Source organism: Fukomys damarensis, unplaced genomic scaffold (assembly GCF_012274545.1).
Source record: "Fukomys damarensis isolate Sample0158 unplaced genomic scaffold, DMR_v1.0_HiC HiC_scaffold_14, whole genome shotgun sequence".
NCBI classification, from domain to species: domain Eukaryota; kingdom Metazoa; phylum Chordata; class Mammalia; order Rodentia; family Bathyergidae; genus Fukomys; species Fukomys damarensis.
This window is the reverse complement of record NW_022900926.1, coordinates 37238112-37248621: the sequence shown is the minus strand read 5'-3', so window position 1 is coordinate 37248621 and position 10510 is coordinate 37238112. Positions and strand designations below refer to the sequence as shown.

Here is a 10510-nt window from a genome sequence, read left to right as displayed (position 1 = left end):
CGCCCCGCCCACCGCCAATCAAAGCCTGCCTCCCCGCCCATAAGTGCTCCGCCTCCGCCACTGCCTCCAATCAGTGCACGCCGCTCGCTGTCCCAGGCGCTCACCCCTCCTCCTACTACTCTATACTTCGGAGTACCTGCTCGCTGCAGTACCGCCCCCACACTGCCCCACCCACTACCCTCTACCTCCAATCAGCAAGCGCAGCCGTCGCATGCCTAATAAGCCCTACCAGGACCGCTCCCAGCCTTGCCGGCTGGTGCGGATGCCCAGAAACCGCTCCAGGAGCTGGCATGTCTACTCCTAGCCTTTCTAGGCCTTTTCTATCTTGGAGTGTTATTATGTTTTCTTTCCTTAAAACATCCATGTTCGCACCTTAGCATCGTGCATGTCTCAGCTGAACAAACTTTAACGCTTAATGAGCAAGCGCTGCGCTGTCCATCTCTCCTCCCGGTCCGAGCTGGGCCAGGATGAGGATGGGGGTGTCTCTCCTGCTATTCAGAATCTGTCGGCCTCCTGCTTGCGGCAAAACGGATGCCTCACGTGGCCAGGGGACCCAGCGGCCGACTGAGGGAGCCTCCCTTTGCAACGGCTGGAGAACAAAGACACATCCGCTCTCCGTGACCTCTGGCTCCATATATAGAAAGTCATCCAAACAGATGACTTATCAGGCCCTGCACAGAAATATCCTGAGACACGGTGACCTAGGTCTGCGGGCGGGAGCTCTTGCAAGATGGCAAAGGATTTGCCTTAAAGGGGTGCCCCCACCCGCAACATGCCCATCAGACAGCAGGAGGCAGACTGGGCAGCCTGCTCTGTTCTCCTCTTGTGCAAAATCCACTCAATGAGCTTATGTTTTAAAAGAGGGGAAAACAAAACGCACTGATATACTGCAATAATGGCCCCACCCCACCCCCCAAAAAAGCCCATTCCTGTGGTGTTAAGTTTACAGGAATTGGTCTTTTGCAATGCAAATTACAAACTAAAACAAAACAAAACAAAACAAAAACCCTGTGTGTATTTGTATTTCCTCTGCTGAATAAGTATTGCATTAATATTTGCAGTAGGCTACATTTTGCCACAATGCATAAAGAGATTGGAATATTTCCAGATAAAAACGTATAAGTTCATACAGCACCCAGGTGGAGGTGAAGGAAGACACACTTTCCGGATTTACTAAAAAGCCCCGTTTTTATGGCGCTCCCTGGCTGCATGGTGGACAGTAGGAAGCATTTAGCATCAAGACTACCTCTTCCTTAATTGGTAACCTTGAACACATTTGCATGCTGAGTTCCCACGGCTTGTCCCTAAGATGAAAATACAATAAAATCCACCACACCTTCCTTCCTGGGTTACTATGAGACTTAAGCAAGATAATGATGTCACTGGTGCTTTGCAAATTAAGAAGAATAAGTGATTTTCATATAACATATTACCCTACATGAATATTTTTCTCTGAAGAACTGAAGAGCCCCACAGAGAAATCAAACATTCCTTTTACTGCCTCTCCAGTCAATGTGACAGTGGAATGCCCATCTGAATTTGTTTCTTGCTTCCCTGTGACGTTCTGGTGGGAGGATGGCTATTTGCCTCCTGATGGTTGTGACCTGGTAAGTCCCCCTGAGACCACTTAGGCATCCTGGCTGAGAGGAAATACAGTGGAGTCTCAAGTTACAAATGGCCTGACACACAAACAACTTGGGTGACAACTGGAATTTTAGTTTTAACATAACAAAAGTCTTGAGTTATGACCTGAACACTGGCCACTTGTGCTTCCAGATGGTCTCAGATACAGATTTAACCCTTAAAGATTCTGGGAGGAGTATTACAACATCCTTTCCTGTGTGGGGTTAATTGAGAAATCCTAGGCCAATTTTTCTCTAAGGTCACTGAGATCTACCTGTGTAAAGGAGAGAAATTTTGAAGGCTGTGCAGAGGAGCCTGAGTCTTCAATTGACCAACGTGAATTACAACCAGCCTTAAAGAATGAACTGAGTTTGTAAATCAAGGGCCCTCTGTACATAGTGTGGTCCAAATGTTGCTATTCTGGCAAAGAAAGCAGCAGACAGAGCTTGGATTGGTCACTGTCTCCAGGAATGAGGAAGGGGCCAGTTTAGCCAAGCTTACCACTATAGGGTGCTGGTAAAACTCAAACAGAACAGTATCCCAACTATTCCAACTCAAGGGCATCCTGCACAAGACAGATTCCTCAAGGAAGTAGGAAGGTTTATATTTTACCCACACAAGTATTGGATCTGGTTCTAATAGAATTAGAAAGGAAATGTCTTATGGGACATTCATGATTCTTCCAAAGTTAAGGACAACAAAATTCATTGCTAAAACAAGTCTATTTGCTTTTGTTGAAGTCTCAGTAAGATGCTTAATGTAACAAAACCCCCAGACACCCAAGTCTGGCATAGACATCAGAGTTCACTTTAGCCTGGGTCCAAATTATCCTTCCCAGATATGAGAAAAGAAACTACAAACCCATATTACGGCTTGTGCCCAGATGATGGAGTGAGAATAGACTGGAGAGAAGACAAACAGTCCAAGTGATCTCAGAATCCTGAACTTTACTCTGACCTAAGCATAGTAAACTTGTAAATAAATTCCATGGCTCCTGCCACTCTAGAATAGTGCTAGATTAGGTGATGATTAGACATCTGCTAGCAGCTGGTACAGTAGATGGCATCAAGGATACAAGAGTACAGCATCTCAAGAAGTCCACAGTATCATGGAAGAGAAGATAAGCAAATAGACAACTGGGACACACTTTTTCATGTAACATGGAAAGATATATAAGAAAATGCTATGCAAACAGATAGATGAGAAGTTAGTTCTATTTAAAGAAGTTGAGGAGGTGCTGGCCCTTGGTCTAGACCCTGAGGGGTAAGAAGGCATTTTTTGGGCAGGTAAGAGGAAGCTCATCTCTCCACCCAAGATAGTACAGTGCATTGGTAAGGTTAGCATGGTCTCTGCATTTTTATTTATTTATTTTTGGTACTGGGGATCAAACTCAGGGCCTTGCACTTGTGAGGCAGGTGGTGGAACCACTGAGCTAAATCCCCAGCCCTAGTCTTTGCATTTTTAAAAGATGTCTTATTCTCAGGGCACCTGACAAGCATGCAATACTATTTTTCTAATGGCCCAAGAGGTAGATCCAAAAGCTTCTAATAACTTCATTTCTACTGAAATGCCTGGTCCTGTAGGAACAGTCTTGCAGGTTATTGAGATTTCCAAATTCATAAAACTCATTTATTCTCATAATTATTTCTAGCATAATGCCAAATTACACTTCAGGTCAACTTTTCTGTCTCAAAAGTAAAGAAAAATTCTGTCTTCATTAGAACAAAGGTTTTGCATGTTGCTGGGCCCACAGTGGCTAAATTCACCAGGATTACAGGTCATCAATTGTATTTTTCTAGAAGGCTCTGTGGTAACAGAATTGTCTTACCAGGCACTCTAGAGACAGTAGTGCCCAGCTAATATAAGACAGGCAGTCTTGCCAGAGCGCTGTGCGAACAACTTCTTCTGTCTGGATTATGAATACATTTAACCAAGGTTCCCTTTATGCAGTCCCTGAGCATACAGAAAGTAAACCCTTGGGTGGTAAGATTATAGGAGAGGGGGCCAGGATTAGGCCCATCTAACTAAACCCCTCTTCTCAGCTGTGTCCGTGTGTTCTTATTATGCTTATTATTATGATGCTTCCTGGAGGTGGGAACTTATGAGGAAAGCCTAGTGTCGATGAGTCTCCAGATAGCAAACAGCGATGAGCTATCAGCCGGGGTAAGTCCAGAGCAATGATTTGTCAAAAAGAGGCTTGAAACTCTTAGGGAAGGGTCTTATTTGCCTTTGCTCTCCCAGCTCATTCCTGGCTCCTCCCTCACCCACAAGATGCTGATCTCAGGTCTCATATCTATACCTGGGAACCCAGTGAGTCATGTCAAAATGACAACAGGCCTCTGAATTCAGGATTTAATATCTCTGCACATATTTGCAATTTAGTAAGAAAGTTTTAATGACTAAAAGGTCTTTAAAACATTGGGAACAAAGCTATAATGGTGAAATTCCAGGCAATGAGATTTGCATTTCAAATGAGGGCCTCAGTTACCAGGTAGAGGTTGCTTAAAAACACAAAGAATGAATGAGGGAGGGAGGATATACAAATATTGATGTTGTTAAGACAGAGAGAATATAAGAGACATAAAGACCAAGAAACCAAGAAGGAAATCCTGAGTAAAAGAAAAGTAGGAGTGGGGAGCTTAATGAGGAACAAGAAAGCAGAAATGGATGGTGTGACTAAAAGGCTGGAGTTGAGTAGAACCAGATAGAAGCTGAAAAACTCTAGAAAAGCGAAGAAGAGACAGTGAGGAACCCAATGTGGATATGAAATACATCTACATTCACAGAGTGAGGAATAAACGTGAGGCAGAGTGGAGGAGAGAGTCTCTTCTACTCTCTCTGGAAGCACATGTGAGGATGCCATATCCAGAGCTGGTACAACTATCTTGGGACTGTGAGGGAGCCAGTTGTCATTACAAGCACAACAAAGCTGACAACTGGAAACATCCTGGCTCCTGATCACCTTGCTGAACTGCTGTGATAACTGATCCTAAAGCCAGACTTCTTTGAGGGCTATTTCTATGGACAATAACAAATCTCTTTTTTAAACTGGATTTTTTTTTTTTGGTTATTTGCAGCTGGAAGAATGGTAATTGATATATTGAGCAAAATATTCATTGTTTACTCAGTTAACTACAGATTTAAATTTAATTAAATCTAAATTTATATATACATTAAATATTATCTTAACACTTACGATATTTGTAAAAATTATTGCAATAGAAAATGCTATGAAATTAATTATAGTTATAATGATAGAAGAATTATTTGAATTCATGAAGTTGTTATGCATGCAATAATTTCAGCACTCTGTTCTGTGCATTCCTTCACGAAGATCAGAGGCTAATTACTACTTATCAGATACAAAAATGTTTTTGATGAAGTGAAAAAGTCTAACTTTTAAGGAAAATAAGCATGCACCTAATCCTCCTGACGGACAGAAGGAGCAGAGGGACACAGAAGGGACAGTTTTTCAGACCAAGCAAAACAGAACAGGGTGAAGAAAGAAAGGGCATCAAGTGCACAGACCTTCGGATTTGACACGCTGGTGAGCCAGGCCTGACTGGGTGGCGAGTGCATGGGCTCAACATATGGAGAGCAAAAGAGAGAGTGGCATTTGTTCCAAAATGACAAGTGAGAGATGAAAAGAGTGGTGCAAGTGAGGTGCAGGAACATATCAGTGATTTAGAATTATTCTTGGCAACAGAGTGCAGAGTACTGAGTCCATGGGAAGCAGAAACTTCTAGTGAAAAAGCGCTTATGACAATCTTGGACATGACAGTATCTTGTTGAAAAGTGAAGCCACAGCAGGTGCAGTGATGCAGGAAGGGAGAGATGTAAGAGAGGCCCTCAGCAGCAGAGTTGGGCCAGTGCAAGATTCGCGGACAAGGCTGCAGTCCACAGGCTGCACAGTGGTGCTTCTCCTTCTGGCTGTTATACTGAATCTTATGTGTGGATTCACAGGGTTCCTTATAAACCTGTGGCTTCAATACTGCCCAGAGTGACCAGAACCATGGGAAATAAAGACACCCATAAATGACCAAGATGAGAAAAAAATACAACTCTAAAAATGGCAATGTCACTTTGCCAAAATTTTTAATTGTTTGGTATATTTTCATTCCATAAATATCTCAAGTCCTACAAATATAGAGAAAATATCCAAATATTAGGAACTGAGATGATTTTTTAAATCCAAAGAAAATAAAATCATAATTTATATAAGATCCATCATCAATATAAATCAAACTTAAAATTAGACCAGCAGACTAAGATGTAAAAATCCAGTTGTATTTGAAAGTTATTTTGTGACTCACTAATCATTTGTCAGCTCTCTCCCACATAAATCTGAGTGTGAATGAGTGACAGACAAGCTGTTCGGAAGCAGGACATCTTCTGCCTTCCAGGGCTCACTGTCCTGGGCTTGCTGCTGTGGGGCCCACTGAGCCTGGGTACCCAAAGAGAAGGTGGCAACGAGACCCTGTCCTGGCAGTTGCTGTAGTCTCAGGCAGGGCAGATAGACATGAGCTGCATTTACACCTATGGGATGGCTATGATCAGGAGTGGCCAGGAAGCATGCTTTGCCCAGTTGTGACTAGGAAGGGACATCTGCACCCACACTTGAGTATGGGTGGACATTCACCACCCATAGCCTCCGGAAGGTATCTCCTTGATATTCAAGTCCTGATGATGACTTCTATGGTGCAACCAGAGAACTGCAAGACCCGACAGTTAGGTCTGACTTTATCGACCAAGAAGGAGTACAAGGAATCATTCTTGGGAGATGGACACTGAGCAAGCCTGGACTCTCAAGGTGCGGGGCAATGGGGCCTTGGGATGTGCCAAAGAGGAGTTCTCAAGACCCTGCCTGGGATCTAGCAAAGATGGCCCTCCTAGTTTGTCTTTTACCTGTCTTCCCCTGTCTTCAGCTCCTAGTCCTGACCCTGAAGAAGACAAATGTCTGGTCATCTTAGGACTGACAAGGTAGAGAGCAGAAAAGCCCCTGGCATGTTTACAGCTGGCATGAAGGCAGCTGGAGACAAGCACAGGAAGCAGGTACATGGGGCCAGCCTCAGCACAGAAATGCTGACCGCGTGTCTCCAGCATGGGTATGGGCTATCTGTTGTCCAAGAATAGCAGAACAGCCTGCAAAGCCACAGAACCTCATGTAGAGCAGAGGATGCTCCCCTATGACCAACACAAATGTATGTATTTTGAGCCAACCCCAATTCAAGGGTTTTTTGTTGTTGTTGTTGTTGTTGTTTATTTTGTTGTTTGTTTTTTGTTTTTTGGTACCAGGGATAGAACTTGTGTCCTTACACCTGCAAGACAGGTGGCAGAACCACTGAGATAAATCCCTGGCCCTATCAGGGTTGACCAATGTATCATTGATACCCAGATGGAGTGAGCTCAGATAAGGGAGGGTAAAGATGGTGTCCAGGTGGCAACACAAGGTCCCACTGAACAATCCTGAGGGGCCCAAAGACAAATCATCTACCATGTGGGCAGTCCAGCAGGCTCTGTGCTCCATGCAAGGGGCACTCAGTAAACCCCTTGCAGAGAAGGAATCTAGCCTAGCAGGGGCCAGGGAGGCAGTGAGGAACATCTCCAAGGAATTGGTGGTCACTGCCAGCCGTTATATAAGGGTGTGTATCCAAGCCACTATCTGTGTAAAATTATCACCAACAAAACCTCCAGCTGAAAAACTAGAGACGCCTAACAGAAGCCAAAACAAATGCTTCTAGAGAAATCTATATCGAATCCAGACTCCAGGGAATCCTTCTCCGAGCTCTAAGAAACATAATATTGCCATCATCGATCACAAAGTTCACAGACACTGGGTGTCCGCACCAAAGCCAACAAGAGCCTAGGCCCTGTAATTAGACATGAGAAGACTTTCTCTTATGGAGTGGGCCACCGTAGAACATAAAATACTCAAATTCAGTAATTTTAAGGAGATGAAAATATGATTAAAGGCCAAGAGACTATGAAAGTGACCAAGTAGCTATAAGGATGAAAAAAATACTTCTGGAAATGAAAATATGCAGTACTTGACATCAGTTAGATACAGGTAGGTAAGTGGGCTATTTAGCAGAGAAGTTAACTGTGGCTAACAGCAGATCAAAGGCCAATCTAGAATGGACTCCACTCAGCGGCACTGCAAACGGAATGAACATTGCAAGGTAAAGTGTCTGGAGTTAGATTCCCACCCGCTGTCCAGGTCATGGGATTCACCCTTTGCTGGAAGTCTGAGCCTGAGAACAGTGGTTCTCAGCATGGGTGATTTTGCCCTTGACGGTAGTTGGCATTAACGTCTAGGGACATTCTTGGTTTTCATCTCTGGGTAGGAAGCACTGGGGCCTGGTAGGCTGAGATCAAATGTGTCGCTGGATATCCTAGAGCACACAGGACAGGCTCCCAAAGGAAGAGCCATCCTGTCAAAAATGTCCCATTGATTTTTCTGTGAACCTTAAATTGTACCTAAAAGAATAAAGTCCATATAAAATATTGTTGCTCATGCTGAGGTTGAGCAGTCCCCTCTGCACAGCAAGGAGAGATGGGGAGAAGAGTCCTGTGGGGCTTTGTCACAGGGGGCACTTATAGAAGTGGTAGTTCCATTCCTTATGCAATACATAAAAGTGCTCTGTAACATGCATGGTGTTCACTGAAGCTGTGATTTGTAAAAACCCTTGAGTTCCACACAGAAAATTAAGAAAACCATGAGATAAGCAAATGCTAAAATTCCAGAATCTTTACCTAAAAGCTCCTTTATGTCTGTCCTGCTATGTTGCTTTCTTGCTCATACCAGGAGTAAAAATCATCATTAATTTCTCTTTGTTACTCCCAGGTTAGTTAGACTAGTCAGCATGACTTCTAAGTATCTTCCTGTCTTCCCTTCTTCCCAACCCTGCTGTCAGTGAGTTGGGGCTCCTGTCATTTCTTGCCAGAATTTAGTCATCACCGGCTAAATGCTTTCCCAAACTCCACAAGCAATCCTGCCACCGAAACAACCTTTTTAGAAGCAAATCTGTTCAAGTGACTTGGTGCACTCACAGCTCTCCATGACTTTCAGGAAAGGGTCACACTCTGGAGCTCAGCAACTGTGCTTGAGTTTAGTCTGTACTCTTACAGGCTTGCATCCCTGTGAAGATGAGCTGTTCATTGTGGACATGTGTGACTTCCATCTGGGCCATCCTCCCTGTCCTCCCCACCAGCCCTGGGCCCTGCTTCAGTGTTGCTCCCAGGAATCAATCCCCCAGACTGTAATGAGGTCCGTTCTGTGCTCCTCCAACTTGACAACTGTATGGTATTGCAGCTCTCATTGATCATTTTGCCTTTCCTATCAATGCTGAAATGCCTCGGGAAAACATCAGTCTATAGCATTCCACATCTGTTTGTTTAAAAGGATTTTACTATGATTATTTTCAGAGATATGATGGCTGTAGTCTACATTTCATCTCTGCAACATGTATGCTTATCAGACAGAACAAACCCTGCCTGATTCAGTGAGAAGACAGGCCCGGGGATTAACCAACTCCAACAACTAACAAGGAACTTTTTCTCATCAACCCAGGCCTGGGCTTGAATTATACAAGAACTTTGAAAGGAAGGGAGTTAGCAGGAAAGAGGAAACAGGTTAAAACTATAGCAGGAAGGACTTCTGTAATTTAAAAGAAAAAACACATTATAATAGAAAAACCTGGAATAGGTATAAAGGAGAATGAAAATCATTGCTAGAATTTTTTACAAGACTTTCTCATTTAAAAAAATATTACACAGACATTTATAGCCTTTCAGACACTGAATACATATATTAGAAATGGGAGTTAGATGAAGACATCGCAGCTCCCCTCAGGGAAAGTGAAGACAACAGTGTGGACTCTTTGAGGTATGTAAACCCTTGAGTGGGGTGCTCTCCCTCCTCACATCAAAAAGCCATGGAAGGAGGTGGGTGCTGGAAAGCTTAATCTGGGACTTACGCTGGAATACATTTGTCAGTAAAGGAGAAGTTAGATCTGAACAGAATTGGGGGACTGCAAACCAGGAAGAAAAACACGGGAATAGAAAGGGTAGTTGAGATATGAAAGACAGAGGGGAAAAAATCCAATAGACCCTTGAGTCTTAGAATGAAAGTGAATAACAAAGGAAAAGTAGAACACTATTCAAAGAAGTAAGACAATAGCTGAGAATTTTTCAGAGTTGATAAAATATACCAATCTTCACATTTATAAAAGCTTAAAATTTCCAAAGAGGATTAAATAAAAACAAATCCATACCCAAATACATCATATTAAATCTGCAAAATACCGAAAACAGAAAAAAAATCTCTCCAGAGCAACCAAAGGAAAAGACAGATTTTTTACAAATGAATGTTAATTAGGATATCAGCTACCATCTCAACAGCAATACTGGAAGCTAAAAGAGTGGAATAATTTATGCAAAATGCTAAGAGAAAATAACTTCAACCTCGAAATCTCTACCCTACAAAAAATTTTCACAAATAAGGGCAAAATAAAGACATTTCCTCATAACTTGGTAATGTCCACTACCAATGAAATGTTATAGGTAACTCTAAACATATATGGACTCAAGGAAAAGTATTGTATAATTTGTGTATTTAAATTAAGTTAGAAAGGAAGTCTTGGTTTAAAAAATTATGTGCAGATAAGGAGGTTGATCGTAGTTAAAACTTCGTAGTTTTCAGGAGGTAAATGAGGAGGACGTGACTAATTTTAGGTGAAGTTAAACACACTGTATTACACTAAAATTCCTAGTGTAATCAAAGCAAAAATACAGACTCAGTGTTAAATTACCATACCAAAAGAGACAAAACTAAAAAACAAAAGAAAATTTTCACAAGAAATTAAAAAAAAAAAAAAAAAAAAAAAAA

General features: G+C 42.5%; 1 protein-coding gene across 2 annotated transcripts in view; it reads right to left on the bottom strand.

Annotated features, from left to right (window-relative positions):
- Rps6ka2 (ribosomal protein S6 kinase A2) overlaps window positions 1–10510 on the bottom strand; it is a 347571-nt gene that overhangs the window by 167733 nt on the left and 169328 nt on the right. The window lies entirely within an intron of this gene.